Genomic DNA, 16,443 nt, shown 5'->3' with positions numbered 1-16,443 from the left:
GGTGCCTGTAGATTGGAACAGCAAGGACAGGCTCTTGAAAGCAAAAGAGTAAGTTAATTCAACATCTGGATACCTGGCTGCCTTCTGCTGCCTTTCCTACCCTCTGCCATTGAGCCCAGGCATACACCTACGCATGCGGATGTTCAGTCCACCTTTAGCAAGCTCCTCTGAAAAATGGACTGTGCCATGTCTAAGCTGGTTAATGAGTTATGAATCTGAACAATTATTAATGTGCTTTCAGGTGTCTCAAATTGCAACAGGCTGTGATTAAGTTTATTTGATTGTACCTGCTCTGTTACTGTGCACAAAGCTGTAAGCAGAGCTCAGTGAAATTAAAATTTATCAGAAAGAAGATAGAGATTTCATCAGAACTCTGGAATTTTCCCCCCTCACTTTCCAACTAGCTCAATACACACCTGTTTGGTGTTTGTTTTGGTTCAGTCTGAATAGCCTGAACTGTCTGTTCAGTTTGTGGTTCAGCACTGGGCTGAATCTAAGAAAAAAAATCAGTGAGATCTAACATGATCTATATACACATGGCAGAGACTGAGATCATGTCAATTTCAGTTTCCAAAAATTCATATTTCTTGTTGAATTTAGGCAGGAGGCAAGGTATAAGAAATGCACTCAAAGAAAAGACAGAAGCCACTGGGTATTTTGCCATAGTTTACATGCACTAGCATTGTTTCTTAATGTGCTACCTGTGACCCTCACTGTCAAGAAGTTCTCCAGCAGTGAGAAGTGCAGGTATGAACATGTCCGCTTGCACTTGGTAGGGGAATCAGCATGGTGTTTAATATTCTATACAATTAAATAGGCAGGTTAAAAAAAAAAAAAAAAAAACAAACAGAAAAAAAAAAGGCATGAGGATAAACTTTTGGGTTTTTTCCTCCCATTAAAATTGAGAAAGTTTCACATACACCAAAAAAGAAACCCCCATGGTAAGTAATATTGTCAAGGGAAAAGTATTCCCATTTTAAACTAAGCTATAATCCAATTAAATTGAACTCCCAGTCATAATAAAATGTTTTTACATCCAAAAATGCTGCTCCCTGTGTGGTTTGTAGTTACACAGCTGAAATCAATTGTGGTCATGATTGTTCTCCAGAGCAGAGACCAGCTAGCTTAGGGCAAACCATGCCCATGCTACTGAACTCCTTCCAGAGAAGGTGGTCACATCCAACCTGCCTGCTGGGGACAGTCCCCTGCCCTGCTCATAGCGACGCAGCCCAGTCTCTCCACGTGGGTCTGACCCCACAGCAGTGACCCTCAGCTCATCCCTCTGGGCCAAGGAGCCTTTCCAGCCCAGAAAGCACATGGTGCTGGCAGCGCCTGCCCGATGAATCCCTCTGCCAGACTATGCATCTTGGGCATTCCTTACCTTTCCCTTGTTTTACCTTACCTTTTCCCTTCACTCTGTAGAAGCACAAACAGTTTTGGGGTTTTTTTTAACACTACATCTGCTGTTGAAGGCATGTGTTGCTTGACAAGTTTTTTAAGGTGATTTGAGATCAGGAGCGTTCCAGAAAAGGGGATAGTTATTTTGAAATTTTTTTTTGTTGTAAATCTACCACAAATCTCTTTTCAGTTGAAGAATGGAAAACGAAAACACTAGATACTTCAGCTTTTTAAGAAGCTCAGCAACTTATGTTTACTGAAACCCAATTATTTTTATCCTGCACCTTGATATAATGAAACTTTTAAGTTTTTAAAGATTTCAGGCAAAGTGGAAAAAACTTAATGGTGTGGAGTTTTGGGTTTTTTTGTTCTCTCACATTTCTCAAAAATATTGACAAGCTTCTGTCAACCACAGTCAAACAATGCAATCGAGGTCTGGCATGCATGGGAAACTTCTATGCTCAACCCCCTCTCTCTTTCCTCCAGAGAAGAAAACAGTAAATGGATCCAGCGTTTAGGAGGATCAAATACCTTTTGATGCTGAAAAGCTGTGCTTGGTCATTGCAGAGGGGAGGAGGTAAGGAAGAACAGGAAAGCAGTCTGCAGCTTGCTGCAACAAAAACCAGAACAATCTGTCCTCAGGCAAAGAAGGCAAAGAGAAGGGAGCCAAAACCAGAGAGGAGAAGATTTCAGTTAGCTGCTCCTCAAAGAGGCCTCCCTAAAGACGGTCATAAAGTGCTGGAACAGGCTGGGGAAAGAAGAGTGGTTGCGAAGTCTCTGCTCTTGGCACAGGCACATGCCAAGAGGGGAAGTCTTGATCATTTTTTGACATCCCTCCCAGTCCCTTGAAATGTGGATTTTTACAGGTATATGGGATCATGCAGGCACAATTAGGCAGGAGGGAAAAAGGTGCTAAGGAAGCAATGTCAGTCATTGTACAAGAGATGGCAGAGGCTCTTTCTTCTAGCACATGGGCAAAGCATTGGCTGCAGGAGCAGCTGGAGGCTTGGGGGAGGAGAAGCTGTGTTAGTTGCCAGCGAGGGGTATGCTCCACTTGTCAGCCCATGGAGCCTGTCTGGCTGCAGCTATTACTTCAGTCTGTGTGGTACCATTTCCAAAATAACCACAAATACGATGAGGTTTGTTGTTGTTGTTCTCTGGAACTTCCTTTCCAAATTACCAGGGACTGTTTTGGTCCTGCCTCCAGAAACTTGCTGATGGGCATGTGAGTCAGATGCTTTTCCCTACCAGGGCACACTTGACATGGCAGCGCAATTCAGCACAAAAGCCCCCTTCTCATTCACTCTGCTCATCAACACACTGGTGATACACCAGTCTAGAGAGCTTAGTGATGTCCCAGAGTCCCCTCTCTCCAAGGACTGCCCACTGCAGAAGTGACTTTTGTCACCCAGAAGGATTAGCTATTGTCAGGCTCCTCTGCACATGTTGAGCCCTGAGACGGTGTTACCTTGGCATATGAGCTGCTGTTGCCTCAGCAAAGATCTTGTTTCTCTGGTTGTGAAGAGCAGATTCATACAGGGATGACTCAGCAGACTGAAGACCCAGGGTCAGAACTCAGAACAGATTAATGCCAAGTACTGCCTTTTACCCCCTCCTAGTGCTGCAGTGCCCAAAACCTTTTGGCTTGTGACCCTGTGGGAAGCCAATGCTGGAGCAGGCTCCTGGCAGGACCTGCAGATCCATGGAGAGAGGGGCCCACGCTGGAGCAGGTTTGCTGGCAGGACTTGTGACCCTGCAGGGGGACCCACGCTGGAGCAGTCTGTGCCTGAAGGACTGCAGCCCATGGAAGGGACCCACACTGGAGCAGTTCGTGAGGAACTGCAACCCATGGGAAGGACCCACATTGGAGAAGTTTGTGGAGGACTGTCTCCCATGGGAGGGACCCCACGCTGGAGCAGGGGAAGAGTGTGAGGAGTCTTGCCCCTGAGAAGGAAGGAGCAGCAGAGACAATGTGTGATGAACTCACCCCAACCCCCATTCCCCATCCCCCTGTGCTGCTGGCGGGCGGGTAGGTAGTGAATTCAGGAGTGAAGCTGTGCCCGGGAAGAAGGGAGGGGTGGGGGAAGGTGTTTTAAGGTTTGGTTTTATTTCTCATTACCCTACTCTGGTTTGATTGGCAATAAATTAAGTTAATTTTCCCCAAGTGGAGTCTGGTTTGCCCGTGCCGGTAATTGGTGAGTGATCTCTCCCTGTCCTTATCTCAACCCACAAGCCCTTTGTTACATTTTCTCTCCTCTGTCCAGTTGAGGAGGGGGGGTGATAGAGCAGCTATGTGGTGCTTAGTTGCTGGCTGGGGTTAAACCATGACACCACCAGAACCTGAACATTCAAGTCCTTCAAAAGTATTGCTGTTCAAAGAGCTCCCCCCGCTCCTGCCATTCTGACCTGGTCCCAGAAAGAGTAAGAGCCTCACCATATGTACTTAAGGCCATTGTAGCCACCAAGGACACCCCAGGTATCTGCACAGAGCTACATGGGACTTAACTGAACTCTCCTCAGAGAGGAGCTGAAGGGATGGCAGAACACCTAATGGTACCAGATGCTGGCATTTAGGCAACTGAATTACCATCTAGCTGTCCCTTTGATAGAATTATAGCATTGTAGAAACATTTGAAGTTAAAAACCAGTTTGTTTGGGTCAGCCCAAAGGTCTGCTGGCCCAATCTCTTAATCCCCACAGTGGTCAGCAGGCACTGTTGGGGTATAAACACTGGGCATGCCTGCAGAGTTCTCCTCCCCCACCTGCCCTCCAGCAACCAGCCATTTCCCAGCTTCCTGATCTGGAAGTTGCATCTATACAGCTATTCTCCGTGAGTTTCTCTAGCCCCTCTTTGAACCCATTAACACATTTGGCCCTTGTGAAAGTCTCACGGTAACAAATACCACAAGGACTGAGTTTTCATATCCTGCAGGTCATATCTGGTATTGCAAGCAGCCATTCAGATTTTGGGGCATCCTCGCTGATGAATGAGGACTGGAAGGCAAGAGGTGACGTGGCTGGCAAAGTCCAGCAAGACTGTCTCTGTCAACAGGCTTGCCAACCTCACGATGAGGTCTTTAACCCAGGTTTGCTGGGACTCATGACCAAAGCCTGAGAAAGAGAGGCATGGGGTGGCCCTAACGCTTTCCAGCTGAAAGAAGCACTGCTGGCAACCAACTCAAGTGCCCACGTAGCACAGATGCACATGCACAAGAAGAACAGAAGGAATAAAAATTCTAAGCACACTCCTCCTTTACTAATTTCTTCCTGTTTGCTTGGTGTAGGAGTTAGACTTACAGGTTTGTAATTCCAGGTTAGGTCATCAGACAGGGCTTTCTGAGGATGCTACTTTTTAGCCTTGGTGGAATTAAATCTGCTTAGCACTTGGTGCATCTTTGTAAGCATCTAAATTTTAGGTCCCCGGGAAAGTGTCTCTCTAAAAATAAGTGCATGGATTCCAGACCTAAACAGTGGACATGTATAGGTGCCTTTGCCACCATCCAGGCAAGCCCAAGGGAGTTTGATGTCTATTTACCCCAAAGCTTCCAGGGGAGCAAGGCTTTCACAGGCATTCATAATGCTCAGCAGAGAGATGGGGGATCTAGCATTACAGCCTGGAGTACTGATCTGAGCTCACAGGTCTCAAAGGGCACGTATACGGGATAAAGGTGAAGACAGATTCCTTCTCCGCTATCTCCAGGCTCCCTATGGTTTGGCTTTTGGACTGTTTTTTTTCCAGTATCATCCTCCGGCATCCAGTCTGGGCATGCTCTTCATTACTGGAGGAAGCAGACCACTGAGACAGGACACTCCAGCTAGAGCTTGTGAACTTCTGTGGCTTTGTAATGCTGACTGGGAGAAACTGCCAAACCCCACTTTCTCTGGGGTTTGGCAGCAAAACTTGTGTTGTTCAGATACCAGCGAGACCTAAATAACAGGCTCAGATGCTGCAGCCCTTGTAGCTCGGAGCTCATTTCCACTTTAGCAAAAATCACATCCTTACGACTTTTTCACTTTGAGGTGATGCGGGGGGGAGCAAGTCTGCTGGCAGGTGAGAAGGAGAAGAGTATCATGGACCTTCCCCTTCTAAGGCAATCCTGTGTTTGCCTCTCACTGTAAATTAAGGCAAAACCACATTTGAAATCCAGGTGAAAAAGCTTTCTGTAATGCAGTTTCAGATAAATCATAATGTTCATTTCTGATAAACCCAAAGCGCTTTGGCTCTGGCATTGATCTTCCTGCACATTGCCATCATTGAAAGAATGAAACACAAAGATGCTTCTCTTTCCCTTCTAGCTTTTGATATGCAAAATAAAAACAAAACAAAACACCTACACACCTACCCTAGTTTTAAAATTCTGGGGTTTTTTTCATGCTTCTTAACATGGAATGAAATACAAAGAATTCCTTTCAGTAGCTTCACACAATCTCAATACTACAGGCTTCCTATCTCCCACACAGTAGTTTTGGAAATCAAATTAGAGATGTCTTTCTATACTGTTCTGTCTCTCTCTGTTAGGATGGCATTAAAGGCTTCAGCCAAATGGATCTTACTTTAAAAGTTCTTTTTTAAAAGAATTCACATGAAGGAGTGCATGTAAACTAGTTCTATCTGCTTACTACCCCCTGTGTATTACAAACCACTGAAATGAAAAAAATCACAGTGCAGAGAGGATTATTTTACAAGCAAGATTTTCTCATGCCTTTGACACAAATGATTCAAACCTTTGGCTCCAGTTTGGCAGCATAGCACTAGCAGTAGGAAAGGTCCTGAAATATGTGTTTGTGCACCAAAAGCTTAATTTGGTGCAGGATGATATGGGAGGTTAAAAAAATACCAAGAACTGTTCCTTGCTTTGCTCCTCCACTCATAGCTACCAATCTCTAAAACTTCCAAATTCTGGATAATCTCTTTCATTGGTGAACACTCAACTAGAGACTTACGGACTTGTATTGGATGTACTATATCATAAAAATTTAAAGGACTCTTCCACACGATAGCATGCCTTATTCCCTGAGAGACAGGCAAGAAATGCTGGGCTGTGCAGCAGTGTAGCCCTGTAACCTGGCATTGCCATTGCTAGCAACAGGCCACCAGCTTTGTAGTGAGTTTGCAGAGGTTGAGGACGAGGGCCTGCCAGGCTTGCTTTTTCTGAACTTTTCCTGATCTGCCTTTAGCTTTGTTTTACTTCCTCCTGTGACACCAATTTCTCTAACAGACTAACTGCCTATAGTAATTTATTATAATTTTGTTTATCTTCATATAGTGCAGTTTTATATAGACAGCAGTAGCAAGTAGTAATTCTATGTATAATGAGATGTTTACAACTAACACAATACCGGGTTGAGAAATACCAGACTGGTACAATTGCAGAGCCTTTGAGAAGTGGAGACACAGGATGCAGCGTAGAGTGGTACAGGCATGAAATGATAAAAGCTGGGGCACAGGCTTGGCATTGGAGATCCCACAGCTTCTCATCAATGGTCAGTTAGAGAAGCGCAGACCTAAAGCTGGACAAAACTCGGTTTAGGGGTAGCAAAGGGAACAGAAAACCAGCCTTTAGCATATGTGAAATACACCACATACAGTAAATTACGCTGTAACATGGAGCTGCAGGACAGCGAAAAAAAGAGAAAGGTGTAAATGCATGTTAGGAAACACAGACAAATGACCTCAAGAAGATCCTAGAGCATCAGCATGATAATAATCCCAACAAAGGACACAGAAACTGAAGATTTACAGGGTTAAGTCAATCTGCAGGCTGAACATGCTGACTTTAAGACCCAGAGGAACAACGGAAGGGTGAGCATAATCCCAAGAAAATGGATGAAAACTAGGTGTGTATTATAACTTTAATTGTATTATTAATATCATTATTGACACTTCTCCCTGTATTGAAGTACTTTAACTGCTTTATTATTCTTTTTCTATAACAATTAGATTTGGATTAGCAATAATAGTCTCTTCAGATTCCAATTAACAATAAACTCTTGTCTTTACTTCTATGGAAGGTGTTCTTTCTTTTTACCCATGAATGAAGACCTTGAGCATAATAGAAGGGAGAAAAGATGAGCATGAGGGCCTCTTCAAACTCAGCTCCTGGCAAGGCACCAAAAGGCACTCTGTAACATCACTCCTGCTCTTTCTGAGGTTTGTCACGCATGTTGCCAGCTGCAGACTGCATTAACGGGAAGTTCGACTGTTATGTTGTGTGTGGCTATTTACATATCCACAGAGTTGAGGTCTGTCCCAGCAGTGAGATTGCTTTGCCCCTTCTGAGTATTTCCCTTGAAATGGGATGGTGGTTTTATTTCTTAGCTGGGAAGTTAGGCAGGTGATGTCTCTCTCCATGCGGGCTGCAGGGCTGTAGTGATGTCTTTGTGTATGCCACTCACTTGACCTTTGATCCCTGCTTAGTATATAATCAAGAATGATTTTAAATAGAGTCAATAGCGTGTGTTGGCTATGCCCAGCAGATTTGGCTTCAGTTATTTAGATCTTCCAGCAAAGATGGTCCTGTCCAGCTTGTGAGAAAATATGCCCCAAATGTGACATGCTTTTTCCTTCATGCTAGCAAGCTTTGTTCTCCTTGTCTGCCCTCTGTTTTAACAACTGCTGGGTAACAAAAAAATCTATGATAACCTTCCCTACATGCACACAGGCTTTTCTTCCATAACCCAGGTGCTCTTGTCTAGGTTAGGTGGGAGTGCCACCCACAGCAGGACACCAGAGCTCCCAGGTAATCATTCATGACCCCACCTTGCACAGCGCAGTAGACATCTACATGGCTTGTGTGGGAAGGGGCCAAGGAGCATTGTACAGTGGCACGGTTCTGCAGGGACATGCTGGAAAGGACATCCAACAGGGAAATGCAGAGAAGGGGGCACACCCAATGCTGCAGAAATGGTAGCAGGATTCCCAAACCTTTTCTAGCTCCACAGGCCAAGTTACAACATGTTACAAGCCCTCCTTTGTTCTGAGACCTTCTCCACTAGTCAAGTTGTAATTTCACTCCCTAGCAAAGTTCCTGCTCATTTTAGAGGTGTGGCATCTAACGTGCAGTTAGGCCTGAGGCAATAGAGATGAAGCGTCAGTGTCCATACTTCTCCCTGAAGTTAGTCACCTGGGCCATGACCATCTACACCAGCTAATGTTCTCACTCTGTGTCTCACTGTATATATCCATTACGGACACTGATGTCGATGGGGACCCTGCCACAGCAGAAACCACTAGCAGGAACCAGGAAGCAGCCAGTTACACAGCATCAAGTCTCCGATACTGGCAGAGTCAGCATTTAAGTGTTTGTAAACTAGTTTTTCTGCCTGAAGACTTGTCCTTTTTAAAATGAAGTTGGTTATATTGTCTCAAATTGATTTATGCTAGTGAAAAACGTAGTTCAGCCATATGAAGAAGCAACCAGACTACAATTACTGCTGTGTTTCTGATACACCATTCCTGCATTTGAGGCCAGATAATGCTAATAAGAATTTGTTAACATTATCTACCCAGAAATTGCATAATCTGGCATGTTTGTTATCTACAGGAAGAAGTCACTATCTTCTGATGGATGAAACCTCACAAGTTTTTGTACAGTCATACGATCCGGATGTCACCAAAGATGGCTGTTTTGATGATGCCAAGAAAAAAAAAAAAAAAAAAAAAAAGAAAAGAAAAAAAGCTCACATAGTAACAACAAAAGCAAAAAGTAACAAAACATTTCTCAGAATAGAGTATCACAAGCATAACGTGAATCCTAATTATACTACTACTGTAAATATTATGTAAGCTGTAGTAACGGAGTGTTTAGTCCACCACCAGTTGCCTCTGCCAGGGACAGAGGCCGCAGCGTTACGCTGCAGTCTGTGGCGTGTGACGGCACCTTCCTTGACTGTAAGAGGGTCTGCTGGGTGGCACCTCCAGCTTGCCAAGGCCAGCTCTTCCTCCGACATCACCCGGTGTTGCTCCCTGCCCGCGCTGCCTGACCTGGCACTGCCCTGTCCTGCCATCACCAACACGGCATGCAGCATCAGGAAGGAAGGTGGGAGCAGAGTCCTGAGACTGCTTTGACTGCTTTGAGCAATGTTTTGACACAAATGTCAAGTAAACACTCCCAACTGCTCTATCACCCCAGTGACTGGTTGCCTATAAGGAACCAGACCTCCGTTAGCTGAAAGAAAAACAGAGGGCCCTGGACACATGGAAAATTTGGGACTCCAAGCTTATCTTGGAAGATTTGTCATTACATGGCACAAATCAGTGCCTGTTTCTTAGTTAGGGACAAAGTGGGTAAATTGGGAGGACGACGACACAGAGACTTACCCAACCAGTGGACCTTTCCAAGAGGTTTGGTGCCTGATCTAGCTGTTCTCTGACTGTCATTGTCACAACTGGGATCCAAATCAGAATAAACTGTGAACTCGTTGCATCCTTTTGCCCCAGAGCTGTGAAAAAGCAAGTGTTAACTCAGTCCTCATTTTTAAAGAAAAGGTTAATTTTAGACTCTGAAGAGTCCAAAGGAAAAAGGAACGGAGGCTGAGTTAAAGGCAGTATGTTAAAAATGTCTTCCCTTTGAAAATACTGGAAATAGCATGTGGGTTAAAATAGGAGTAGTCCAATCCCTACCAAGGTACCAAGTACTCTGGTGGCCAGGACTGCACTGATGAATATGAAAAAGTGTTTGCCAGAAACACAGACAGGTTTGTGGAAGGCAGGTACACAGTCTTGGTAATTTCTCTGTACAGTTCCTTAAGCAGCTTGGATTATCTGCAAAGCCCATCAGCATTCCTCACAGTCCCAGACAGTGACTTCTTAAATATTAGGCTTTAAATAATGAAGTAAGGCTGCAAAAGTCATTCAGTGGAAGTTCCCCCTTCCCTAAGCACGTACAGTTTCTATTCCTAGGCAAAGCTAATGCTGCAAGATAAAATAGACTTTAGATAAACACATTCATGGAATTAAGTCCTGCAGTTTCAAGTCCAGGGATTTCCCTGGTGGATCTTGTGCTCTGAATAAAATACAAAACATTTCTAGGCATGAAATTCAGGTCACTTTAGTTCTCTATTTATCACCAACACTTCAGTGTAGGGCTGTTACCCAACCTGAGGCAGGTGGAAACAAAAGGAAGCACAAAATGCAATGCATCTCTTATGTAGGCGGTGTGACATTTTCTCTCAAGGTTTTGGATTTTAAGGTTGGGACATCCCTAGTCATCAGTGTCAAAAATCTTCTGTGGGTGGCGTGCGTAAGGCATCAGCCTCCTATAACTCAAAAGTCAGGGAGTGTGCTGGAGGAACTCTTGGGTGGTACAAGGTTTCCTTTGCAAAGTTTACAAAGCACTTAAATTCATCAACTCTCTAGCCCAGGGACTTTCCCAGGTGAGAAGCTCCTGGAAAGAGACAATGTGTTGAGTTAGGGGTTCCTGACATCTGGCTTTTCTGAAGTGTCACAACTCAGATCCAAATCAGAACAACCACGAAACTCCTTCTGCCCATGCTAAGAGCTCAGTCCAGTCCTTTACTGTTGCAAGGTAAGGGGTGGGGGATATCCTTTTGATGAATTCTGCTCTAGTCTTACCCAAATCTCGTTCTACAGTCAGTGTAAAACCTGTGAGACCACTCTGGGGCCAGGCTCTTCAATTGATGACGAAATTGAAAGGATTGTTACACTAAGCTTAGGGATTTGATGAGTTTGGAGCTATGGTGAATAACAAGCTTCTTATAAAGTGGCTGGTGTGGACAGCTAGCTAGCTATATACATAAATAGATTTTGCCTACCAGCATAATCGGTTGTCTAGAATTTTCCAAGACTGACCATGGTTTCCTGGGAGACAGGACTTTGCCCCACTTGAATTGAGGCTATTTCAGGCACCGGGATGCTTATCTTAACTCTGGTCTCTTGAAAAGCAACCCACGGTTTCCTGCCGTCCTAAGCAAGGCAGCAAGCAGTCCAGGAGAGTGTGCTGTGGTGCGGGATGGGAAGCAGCAGCTTTTGAGTGGGACAGTCACACACACAGCTGACCAGGAGGCTGCTGAAACAAGGTACCTGCTCCTGTTTAAGCAGACATGCTCTGATGGGAAGTTAATCTTACAAGTATGGATTTTGGTGGTAATAAGCATCAAGGATTTTTTTTTAATCCAGAGGTATTAGTGCATGGGTTTTTTTAGTACACTTTGTTAGTCGGAAAAGAATTAAGGATTAATTGAAAAGTTAACCAGATTTGTTATCTTCTAAACCATTAACATTTAAAAAATTCACCATTTATAGATTTGATGAGGAAGTAGCAATTAAAATGCTCAAAAAAAAAAAAAAATAGCACCCAGTTAAAGAGTCTTGCTTTTCTTCCCATACAAATAGATCTTCAGCACTTACCTGAGTTTTATGAATCAACTGGCATACCAATATTATACTCAAAGACCTCAATTCCTTAAAGGAGAAGTTTGGCATAACATGGTTGATGCTTTTAATCCTTCCTGCTCTGCTGTAGAAAAATTAAGGTGTGCTCTGCAGCAGAGCTCCCTACTGCTAGCAGGCCACAAGCTGGGATAGACAGTCCCATGTCTTGTGCCTCAGTATTGAATCCCCACCTAGCTGTGGACTTCTGAAGCCATGTGAAGAAGAGTTTTGTCCCTCTCTGATCACTAATAGCAGAAAGTCAGGAACTGACCAAATTTGAAAATATCAGCAAAGAAGGAAAAATCAAATCCAGCACAAATCTGTCTATATAGAATGTTTTGGGTTTTTTTAAAAAGACATTATTATTCTATCAATCTATATAGGTAACAGTTGCCACTCTGTCCTTCCTGATTGTGTGGCAGAAGCCAAGGTGGCAGATAGCAGAGACTGTTGGAGTTCTTGATTTTAAACTAATAGAGATATGAAAAAATATCAAGTGTATAAGCATCCAAGGCAGTAACTGCTTAAATCCAATACTGGTACTGTTAGAACCAAAGAACCGTTTCACAGACTGACACATTTTATTGTTCTCTGCTAGTGCTAAAAGACTTCATAGCAAAAATCAAAACTCAATTTTTTTCATTGTGACGTTGGGCCAGCTACTCTCAGCCTTGCTGCTGAACATGGTCTTCTGGAGGAATACTGCTTTGGCCTATCTACCCCAAAGTAAATAGAAGTGTCACCTTGCCCTGTGGTTGATGAGCTCAAATTGCCACACTGTCAACATTACAGCTTGGATCCTCAGGAGGACTGACTAGCTATAGACTTCAGTAGCTAGAATATATAGCTAATCTAAAGACTGGTTTCGTATTTGTTCTTTATTCAAATATACTAGTGCATTCAGACAATCTCTGCAACAGTTCCCAGGGAAATGACCATGTAAGACATGGTCTGGTACTGCTAGTGATGAACATGGTCTTCATTTCACCAAGAGTAGAATCAAGCTTGTAAGTCCTAAAGCTTGATAGTAATTATTATTCCTGGTAAATGGTGACTGAACATCTGATTATATTGCTGCAGCATTTCAACAGATGTCTGCTTAAACAGGAAGCAAGTTCATCCCATTTTTTGGAAGTGCTTTTAAGGTTTTATTTATTTCTAGCTCTACATTTGTTCCAAATCACTAAGAAGCCCCAAGAGAGGGACTCACCAGAGTGCATGCTGTTGCCCCCGTTAGCAGCAGGCTCCCACCTCTTTGGGTTCCTGGGACAGATCCTACCCACCCACCCACTCTCCTGAGCCTACAGATCCCAGTCCTGTTGTTCTGCACCAGCTTATCTGTCACTTCACGTTCAAGCCTGCAGCCACAGTCTCCGAAATGTTTATCACTCAGAGCTGACAAGTGTCTGGTGGTTCATAAAGATGTTTTAAGCATTAGTCCAGAAAGCCTGACTCCAACTGTCTATGTCTTCCCAACCCACCACTGAACTGTCTCCGAGAGGCAATAATACGAGGTAAGTATTTTATTTTGGTGCTCTGAGTTGTACCACACTTGCCCATGCTCTCAATCTCTCCCCCAATTCACTCCCTCCTTTTCCCTCTGTCAGGGTACTCTTAACTTCAAGCCATGAGTTGGGCTCAGGTTAGATACCTGAAATAAGAGAGGCAAAAGCTACAGGGTGTTTGCACTGTACTGAGCCCAACACAGGCTTTTATCGCTGCTTTGCAGTCAAAGCTACATATACTTAGACTTCGGGGACCAGTCATCAGCACGCTGCTATCAGATTTCCTACAGAAAATTCAAGGTGACGCTATGAGCAGCAAAAGGTATAAAGTTACCCCAGTAGCAGGCAGAGGTCACACCTTCCTTGTCACCACCGCTCAAATACTCTCCCACGCTTTGCTTTGCCTCTCAACCCACTTCCTTTGTCCCGTCTCTCTCTGCCCTGGGTTCACTTTGCCTCGTTCCTTTCCACATGCTGTGTGACACACGCAAGCCACCTCTGAAGGGGGTGATGCTGTGTCACACTGGCTGCCAGGGGTGCTAGCCTCTTGCAATAGACTTGCTAGTTACCTGTGAAACTGGGGCTTGAAAGCTGTTGCTTGCTCACTGAAACATGTCGTAGTAGTACACTGCTTTTGCATCTTCTTCTTGATTCCCACAGATTTAAAAACAGCAAAACCTTCCAAAATAAAAACCATGTTTTTACGGGAGTACTAGTGCTTATGAAAGGAGCCAGCCTCTGGGGGACAAGAGGAACACAAAAACACAAGAAAAAATTCCCACCAGCATCCAGCCTTTGTGAAGTTTGCTTAGAATACATGACCTTTCCTAAGCTTTGGAAATCATTTGGTTTGAAAGTGAATCGTTTAACTCTAAGTGTTCACTTGGATTTCAAAGGCTTAGCAGGTTTCCACAGAGCATGTCTAGGCACTGCCTCAGTTACACCTTTGCTTTGATGTTGACTGAGCAACTCAAAACACACACCTTTAACCAGATAAGCTGTTTCTGTGGAAGGAACCTGAGAGCTTTTCTTGTGTTTGTGCATAACCCACATTCATAAAACACTCCCAATACCTGACCGCTGTTTACGAGCTGAATCTTTCTTTGCAGCTCAGGTCACATGCCCTGAGAAGGGAAGAAAAATTGTGTCTTCTGTCCAAGTCGGGCCCTGACCAACTTTGGCTTCTTGATAAAGCTCTCAAAAAATCCTGAAGGCAATGGTGCGTAAATAAACCAATGCATAACAAGATGATGCAAAAGATAGGATGTTTATGAAGAGAAAGGGTTAAGATCTTTATCACAGTATGCAGAGCAGAGACTAGGATGAACAAGCAACACAGAGTGGCAAGCACACCATGGCACTGCGGAGGCAGAGGTAAAATGAGAAGGGCAGAGCAAGGTTAATTCACAACCCTGATAATTCAGTCAGTCAAATGCTATTTCAGAAAACTTAAAATTCACTGAGCATGCAGGGTAGTTTAATTAGCAACTGCTCAGAATTAAAAACCAGAATTTATATTGCTCTCTGAGCAAATAAAAATCTGACAATGAATAATGGAAAGTTAGGACAACTCCCACCCTCTGAACTATGTACTGTTAGGCTTACAGTAACTACTTATCACCATAGGGCTGGAGGAAGAGTGTAGCTGGTTAACTATGCTGAGAGTAATTCACTTCAGTATCGAAACCACCTATGGAAAAAATTAAAAACATACACAGAAGATCATTCATAGAATCACAGAATGGTTTGGGTTGGAAGTGACCTTTAAACGTCATCTAGTCCAACCCCCCCGCAATGAGCAGGGACATCTTCCACCAGATCAGGTTGTGTTCAACCTGACCTTGTATGTTTCCAGGGATGGGGCATCTACCACCTCTCCGGGCCACCTGTTCCTGTGTTTCACCACCCTCGTTGTAAAAACTTTCTTCCTTACATCTAATCTAAATCTACCCTCTTTTAGTTTAAAACCATTACCCTTGTCCTACTGCTGCAGGTCCTATTAAAAAGTCTGTCCTTGTCTTTCTTATAAGCCCCCTTTAAGTACTGAAAGGCCACAGTAAGGCCTCCCTGGAGCCTTCTCTTCTCCAGGCTGAACAGCTCCAACTCCCTCAGCCTGCCCTCATAGCAGAGATGTTCCATCCCTCTGATCGTTTCTGTGGTCCTCCTCTGGACCCGCTCCAACAGGTCCATGTCTTTCCTGTGCTGAGGACCCCAGAGCTGAACGCAGTACTGCAGGTGGGGTCCCACCAGAGCAGAGCAGAGGGGCAGAGTCACCTCCCTGGACCTGCTGGCCATACTTCTTTTGATGCAGCCCAGGATACGGTTGGGCTGTGAGCGCACATTGCTGGCTCATGTCCAGCTCTTCATCCACCAGTACACCCAAGTCCTTCTCCACAGGGCTGCTCTCAATCTCTTCATTCCCATTCTGCTACCCCTATCTCTTCTCCCATCAACAGAGAAAATGCCATCCACTGGATTATGATAGATGGCTCGGTATGGTCCACTGAATATTCTGTTACTAACCCTTCTTAACATCTGCACACATCATTTGTTTACTACATTATTCTGAACCCACATATATTAAAAATGTCTAACAAAAAGATCCAGAAAAGACACTTGGTAGTCCAGCAGAACAGAAAGGGGTGACAGTCCCAGAAGGGGTGTGACAGGAGAAGTCTTTACGAACAGTACCAAGACATTCCTACTACAGTAATGACACAGACTGGTCTTGAGTGTGCAAAATGTTTCCTGCAACTCACTTAGAACAGCAGTTGCAGATTAACTGTAAGAGCCAATAAATAATCAAATACAGGAATCATCTAGTCTTAGTTGTTATAAATATTCTGATGTGCTAAAAAGATTAATTGCTCCAGAATATGGCTTTTCAATTTATGATATCTAGAAGATACTTCTGTACCTCTCAAGAAAAATGCCACTTTATCAGAATGAAAAAAGAAACCTAAAAACATACCCCGCCACTGTAGCTGTACAGAGACAATAAAATATTTAAGTTTTAAAAAAATTTCTGTCTCTTCTTCCTTCACCTTATTTTTGACCTTTTTTTTTTTTTTTTTCTTTAGGTAGGGAAAAGTAATAAATATGCAAGCAGTGAAAGAAGAAAGTGAGTTAATTCATTCTTTCCTTTGC

Source organism: Aquila chrysaetos, chromosome Z (assembly GCF_900496995.4).
Source record: "Aquila chrysaetos chrysaetos chromosome Z, bAquChr1.4, whole genome shotgun sequence".
NCBI classification, from domain to species: Eukaryota; Metazoa; Chordata; class Aves; order Accipitriformes; family Accipitridae; genus Aquila; species Aquila chrysaetos.
The sequence above is the reverse complement of the archived record's forward strand: the minus strand, read 5'-3'. Positions refer to the sequence as shown.